Consider the following 7,850-nt stretch of genomic DNA (forward strand, 5'->3'; position numbering starts at 1 on the left):
TAGGGCAATTCTCTGGGCGTACCAAGTTAAGAGCAAGGTCTAGGTCTTTCTCAAATCCAATTTTAGACAACTAACTTCACATTTCCCCGTTACCAAAACATTCCCTTTGATTTGGACATTTTCCACACAATGTATAATGTATAAACATCAAACATATACTAGGAAAACTCTTCACGTTACAATGTTTTCATAATAACGTAATCTATTTACCTAGTTGGATATAGGGGGCGCTCTTTTAATTTTTGGATGAAAAACGTTCCTGTTTTAAACAAGATATTTTGTCACGAAAAGATGCTCGACTATGCATATAATTGACAGCTTTGGAAAGAAAACACTCTGACGTTTCCAAAACTGCAAAGATATTGTCTGTGAGTGCCACAGAACTGATGTTACAGGCGAAACCCAGATAAAAATCCAATCAGGAAGTGCCGCATTTTTTGAAACCGCCTCATGCCAATGACTCCTTAAATGGCTGTGAAGGAGCTAGGAGTCAGCTTACGTTTTCCACGTTTTCCCCAAGGTGTCTACAGCATTGTGACGTCTTTTTAGGCATTTCCATTGGAGAATGGCTGTAAGAGACCATATAGGGCGAGTGGTCGCATGGTGTCTCCCGGAGAAAACCTTGCGTAAATTACTGAGGTAGCCATTTTTCCAATAGTTTCTTATGAGAAACCAACAAACACACCTCTTCCCCATTCATTGGGGAGACTCTCTTCATGCAGACACTGATAGATTTTGGTTATGGCATTTTTTGTGCCTGTTTTGTTTGTTTGCGTTTGTTTGCGTTGGCACCTTTCAACACCCCTCATTGTCTAATTTCTGCACGCAACTCAATTACACTACTGATTACTGACTACGCACACCATTGTTAATTGTATTTAGTTTACTTTCGTTAATAAATATATTTTGTTATCCCTTATCTCCACGTTGTCTCCCTTTTTGTTACGAACTTTGAGCCGGTTCATGACAATAGCATTCTCACATAGGTGTTCCTTTTGTCCAGGTGAGAAATGGCAGCGTGGAGTGCAATAGAGATTGCATCATCTTTGGATCTGTTAGGAGGGCATAGCAAGATTTCTTATAAGCTTCCATGTTAGAGTCACGTTCCTTGAAAGTGGCAGCTCTAGCCTTTAGCTCAGTGAGGATGCTGCCTGTAATTCATGGCTTCTGGTTTGGGTATGTACGTACGGTCACTGTGGGGACAACGTCGTCGATGCACTTATTGATGAAACCAATGACTGTTGTGGTGTACTCCTCAATGCCATTGGAGGAATCCCGCGTCATATTCCAGTCTGTGCTAGCAAAACAGTCCTGTAGCTTAGCATCTGCGTCATCTGACCACTTTTTTATTGCTCTGGTCACTGGTGCTTCCTACTTTCATTTTTTGCTTCTAAGCAGGAATCAGGAGGACAGAATGATGGTCAGATTTGCCAAATGGAGGGCGAGGGAGAGCTTTGTATGCATATCTGTGTGTGGAGTAAAGGTGGTCCAGAGTTGTTTTCCTCTGGTTGCACATTTAACGTGATGATAGGAATTTGGTAAAATGGATTTAAGTTTCCCTGCATTAAAGTCCCCTTGCTACTAGTCGCCTCTGGGTGAGCGTTTCCTAGTTTGCTTATGGCGGAATACAGCTCATTAAATGCTGTCTTATAGTGCCAGCCTTGGATTGTGGTAGTATGTAAACAGCTACGAAAAATACAGATCAAATGTATTTATATAGGCCTTTGTACATCAGCTGATATCTCAAAGTGCTGTACAGAAACCCAGCCTAAAACCCCAAACAGCAAGCAATGCAGGTGTTGAAGCACGTTGGCTTGGAAAAACTCTCTAGAAAGGCCAAAACCTAGGAAGAAACCTATAGAGGAACCAGGCTATGAGGGTTGGCCAGTCCTCTTCTGGCTGTGCCGGGTGGAGATTATAACAGAACATGGCCAAGATGTACAAATGTTCATAAATGACCAGCATGGTCAAATAATAGGTCTGGGACAGGTAGCACGTCCGGTGAACAGGTCAGGATTCCATAGCCACAGACAAAACAGTTGAAACTGGAGCAGCAGCACGACCAGGTGGACTGGGGACAGCAAGGAGTCATTATGCCAGGTAGTCCTGAGAGAGTAGTCCCGGGCTCAGGTCCTCCGAGAGAGAGAAAGAAAGAGAGAAAGAGATAATTAGAGAGAGCATACTTAAATTCACACAGGACACCGGATAAGAGAAGAGAAGTACTCCAGATATAACAAACTGACCCTAGCCCCTCGACACATAAACTACTGCAGCATAAATACTGGAGGCTGAGACAGGAAGGGTCAGGAGACACTGTGGCCCCATCCAATGATACCCCCGGACAGGGCCAAACAGGAAGGATATAACCCCACCCACTTTGCCAAAGCACAGCCCCCACACCACTAGAGGGATATCTTCAACCACCACCTTACCATCCTGAGACAAGGCCGAGTATAGCCCACAAAGATCTCCGCCATGGCACAACCCAAGGGGGGCGCCACCCCAGACAGGAAGATCACATCAGTGACTCAACCCACTCAAGTGACGCACCCCTCCTACGGACGGCATGAAAGAGCACCAGTAAGCCAGTGACTCAGCCCCTGTAATAGGGTTAGAGGCAGAGAATCACAGTGGAAAGAGGGGAACAGGCCAGGCAGAGACAGCAAGGGCGGTTCGTTGCTCCAGAGCGTTTCCGTTCACCTTCACACTCCTGGGCCAGACTACACTCAATCATATAACCCACTGAAGAAATGAGTCTTCAGTAAAGACTTAAAGGTTGAGACTGAGTTTGCGTCTCTCACATGGGTATACAGAAGATTCCATAAAAATTGAGCTCTATAGGAGAAAGCCCTGCCTCCAGCTGTTTGCTTAGAAATCTAGGGACAATTAGGAGGCCTGCGTCTTGTGACCGTAGCCTACCTATCTCTCTGACCAAATCAGAGAGATAGGTAGGAGCAAGCCCATGTAAAGCTTTGTAGGTTAGCAGTAAAACCTTGAAATCAACCCTTGCCTTGACAGGAAGCCAGTGTAGGAAGGCTAGCACTGGAGTAATATGATCACATTTTTTGGTTCTAGTCAGGATTATAGCAGTCGTATTTAGCATTAACTGAAGTTTATTCTGTGCTTTATCCGGGTAGCCGGAAAGTAGAGCATTGCAGTAGTCTAACCTAGAAGTAACAAAAGCATGGATACATTTTTCTGCATCATTTTTGGACAGAAAGCTTCTGATTTTTGCAATGTTACGTAGATGGAAAAAAGCTGTCCTTGAAACAGTCTTGATATGTTCGTCAAAAGAGAGATCAGGGTCCTGAGTAACGCTGAGGTCCTTCACAGTTTTATTTGAGACGACTGTACAACCATTAAGATTAATTGTCAGATTCAACAGGATATCTCTTTATTTATTGGGACCTAGAACAAGCATCTCTGTTTTGTCCGAGTTTAAAAGTAGAACGTTTGCAGCCCTCCACTTCCTTATGTCTGAAACACAGGATTCTAGCGAGGGCAATTTTGGGGCTTCACCATGTTTCATTGAAATGTACAGCTGTGTGTCATCCGCATAGCAGTGAAAGTTAACATTATGTTTTCGAATGACATCCCCAAGAGGTTCAATATATTGTGAAAACAATAGTGGTCCTAAAACGGAACCTTGAGGAACACCGAAATGTACATTTGATTTGTCAGAGGACAAACCATTCACAGAGACAAACTGATATCTTTCTGACAGATAAGATCTAAACCAGGCCAGAACTTGTCCATGTAGACCAATTTGGGTTTCCAATCTCTCCAAAAGAATGTGGTGATCGATGGTATCAATAGCAGCACTAAGGTCTAGGAGCACGAGAACAGATGCAGAGCCTCGGTCTGATGCCATTAAAAGGTAATTTACCACCTTCACAAGTGCAGTCTCAGTGCTATGATGGGGTCTAAAACCAGACTGAAGCATTTCGTATACATTGTTTGTCTTCAGGAAGGCAGTGAGTTGCTGCGTAACAGCCTTTTCTAAAAATGTTAAAAGGAATGGAAGATTCGATATAGGCCGATAGTTTTTTATATTTTCTGGGTCAAGGTTTGGCTTTTTCAAGAGAGGCTTTATTACTGCCACTTTTAGTGAGTTTGGTACACATCCGGTGGATAGAGAGACGTTTATTATGTTCAACATAGGAGGGCCAAGCACAGGAAGCAGCTCTTTCAGTAGTTTAGTTGGAATAGGGTCCAGTATGCAGCTTGAAGGTTTAGAGGCCATGATTATTTTCATCATTGTGTCAAGAGATATAGTACTAAAACACTTGAGTGTCTCTCTTGATCCTAGGTCCTGGCAGAGTTGTGCAGACTCTGGACAACTGAGCTTTGAAGGAATATGCAGATTTAAAGAGTCCGTTATTTGCTTTCTAATAATCATGATCTTTTCCTCAAAGAAGTGAAAATGAAGTGAAAGCCATCCTCACTTGGGGAATGCTGCTTTTTAGTTAGCTTTGCGACAGTATCTAAAATACATTTCGGATTGTTCTTATTTTCCTCAATTAAGTTGGAAAAATAGGATGATCGAGCAGCAGTAAGGGCTCTTCGATACTGCACGGTGCTGTCTTTCCAAGCTAGTTGGAAGACTTCCAGTTTGGTGTGGCGCCATTTCCGTTCCAATTTTCTGGATGCTTGTTTCAGAAATCGGGTATTTTTTGTATACCAGGGAGCTAGTTTCTTATTGAGAAATGTTTTTAGTTTTTAGGAGTGCAACTGCATCTAGGGTATTGCGCAAGATTAAATTGAGTTCCTCAGTTAGGTGGTTAACTGATTTTTGTCTTCTGACATCCTTGAGTAGGCAGAGGGAGTCTGGAAGGGCATCAAGGAATCTTTGTGTTGTCTGTGAATTTATAGCACGACTTTTGATGCTCCTTGGTTGGGGTCTGAGCAGATTATTTGTTGCAATTGCGAACGTAACAAAATGGTGGTCCGATAGTCCAGGATTACGAGGAAAAACATTAAGATCCACAACATTTATTCCATGGTACAAAACTAGGTCCAGAGTATGACTGTGACAGTGAGTGGGTCCACAGATATGTTGGACAAAACCCACTGAGTCGATGATGGCTCCAAAAGCCTTTTGGAGTGGGTCTGTGGACTTTTCCATGTGAATATTAAAGTCACCAAATATTTGAATATTATCTGCAATGACTACAAGGTCCAATAGGAATTCAGGGAACTCAATGAGGAATGCTGTATATGGCCCAGGAGGCCAGTAAACAGTAGCTATAAAAAGTGATTGAGTAGGCTGCATAGATTTCATGACTAGAAGCTCAAAAGACGAAAGCGTCATTTTTTTTTTTGTAAATTGAAATTTGCTATCGTAAACGTTAGCAACACCTCCGCCTTTGCGGGATGCACGGGGGATATGGTCACTAGTGTAACCAGGAGGTAAACTCTGTTGGTAGATAGTGTGGTCTACAGCTTATCATGAGATACTCTTCCTCAGGCGAGCAATTGATCGAGACCTCCTTAGATATCATGCACCAGCTGTTATTTACAACAATACATAGTCCGCCGCCCCTTGTCTTACCAGATGCCGCTGTTCTATCCTGCTGATAAAGTGTATAACCAGCCAGCTGTCTGTTGATAGTGTCGTCGTTCAGCTACTACTCCATGAAGCATAAGATGTTACAGTTTTGAATGTCCTGTTGGTAGTTTAATCTTCCGCGTAGGTCATCTATTTTATTGTCCAAAGATTGCACATTTTCTAGCAGATCGGAAGGAAGTGGGGGTTTATTAGATCCCCAAAAAATTCTCAGAGGGCAGCCTGCCCTTCGGACCCCTTTTCTCTGCTTCCTCTTTATGCAAATCATGGGGATCCGGGCCTGTTCCCAAGAAAGCAGTATATCGTTCACGTCGGGCTCGTCAGACTCTTTAAAGGAAAAAAAGGATTTTGCCAGTCTGTGGTGAGTAATCGCAGTCCTGATGTCCAGAAGTTATTTTCGGTCATAAGAGATGGTAGCGGCAACATTATGTACAAATAAGTAAAACATTTTTTTTTACAAACAACGCAAATAAATGAACAAAAAACATAATCAGTTGGGGGCACGTAAAACGTCTGCCTTCTTCTCCGGTGCCATTTTTACATAGGTTTTCCTCTTGTCCAGATGGGATAGGGCAGTGTGCAGTGTGATGGCGGATTCATCGTCTGTGGACCTGTTGGGGCGGTATGCAAACTGAAGTGGGTCTAGGGTGTTAAGTAAGGTGGAGGTGATATGATCCTTCACTAGTCTCTCAAAGCACTTCATGATGACAGAAGTGAGTGCTATAGGGTGATAGTCATTCAGTTATCTTTGCCTTCTTTGGTACAGGAACAATGGTGGCCATCTTGAAGCATGTGGGGACAGCAGACTGGGACATGGAGCGATTTAATATTTCCATAAACACACCAGCCAGCTGGTCTCCCTATACCTATGTAAGAAGGCTGTTCATTGACTATAACTCAGCATTCAGCACCATAGTACCCTCCAAGCTCATCATTAAGCTTGGGGCCCTGGGTCTGAACCCCGCCCTGTGCACCTGGGTCCTGGACATCCTGACAGGCCGTCTCCAGGTGGTGAAGGTAGGAAACAACACCTCCACTTCTCTGATCCTCAACACTCCTGTACTCCCTGTTCACCGATGACTGCATGGCCAATAACGACAAGGTAGCCTACAGAGAGGAGGTGAGGACCCTGGGAGTGTGGTGCCAGGAAAATAACATCTCACTCAATGTCAAAAAAACAAAGGAGCTGATCTTGGCCTTCAGGAAACAGCAGAGCGAGCATGCCCCTATCCACATCGATGGGACAGCAGTGGAGCAGGTGGAAAGCTTCAAGTTCCTCTCTGTACACATCACTTACGATCTGAAATGGTCCATCCACACAGACAGTGTGGTGAAGAAGGCGCAACAGCACCTCTTCAACCTCAGAAGGCTGAATAAATTTGGCTTGGCACCTAAAACCCTCCCCAACTTTTACAGATGCACAATTGAAAGCAAGGCTGTATCACCGCCTGGTACGGCAACTGCACCGCCCGCAGCCACAGGGCTCTCCAGAGGGTGGTGCGGTCTGCCCAACGCATCATCTGGGGCAAACTACCTGCCCTCCAGGACACCTACAGCATCCAATGTCACAGGAAGGCCAAAAAGACCACCAAAGACAACAACCACCTGAGCCACTGCCTGTTCACCCTGCTATCATCCAGAAGACGAGGTCAGTACAGGTGTATCAAAACCTGGACCATGAGACTGAAAAACAGCTTCTATCGCCAAGCCATCAGACTGTTAAATAGCCATCACTAGGCCGCTTCCATCCGGTTACGTATCCTTGCACCTTAGAGGCTGCTGCCCCATATACTGTACATAGACTTGAAATCACTGTCCAATTTAATAAGGGAACAGTACTCACTTTAATAATGTTTCAATATTTTTTCTTTACTCATCTCATATGTATATACTATATTCTATTCTACTGTATTTAGTCTATGCCACTCCTACATCGCTCATAATAATATTTATATATTCCTTAATTCAATTATTTAACTTTTAGGTAGTGTATATTGTTTGGATTTGTTAGATATTACTGCACTGTTGGAGCAATAAACAGAAACCTTTCACTACACCTGCAATAACATCTGCTAACCACCCCTTGGGTTGTGCCGTGGCGGAGATCTTTGTGGGTTGAAGATATCCCTCTAGTGGTGTGGGGGCTGTGCTTTGGCTAAGTGGGTGGGGTTATATCCTTCCTGTTTGGCCCTGTCCGGGGGTGTCCTCGGATGGGGCCACTGTGTCTCCTGACCCCTCCTGTCTCAGCCTCCAGTATTTATGCTGCAGTAGTTTATGTGTCGGG

This window comes from Oncorhynchus mykiss, chromosome 4 (genome assembly GCF_057628025.1).
Source record: "Oncorhynchus mykiss isolate SJ-2025 chromosome 4, ASM5762802v1, whole genome shotgun sequence".
Lineage (NCBI taxonomy): Eukaryota > Metazoa > Chordata > Actinopteri > Salmoniformes > Salmonidae > Oncorhynchus > Oncorhynchus mykiss.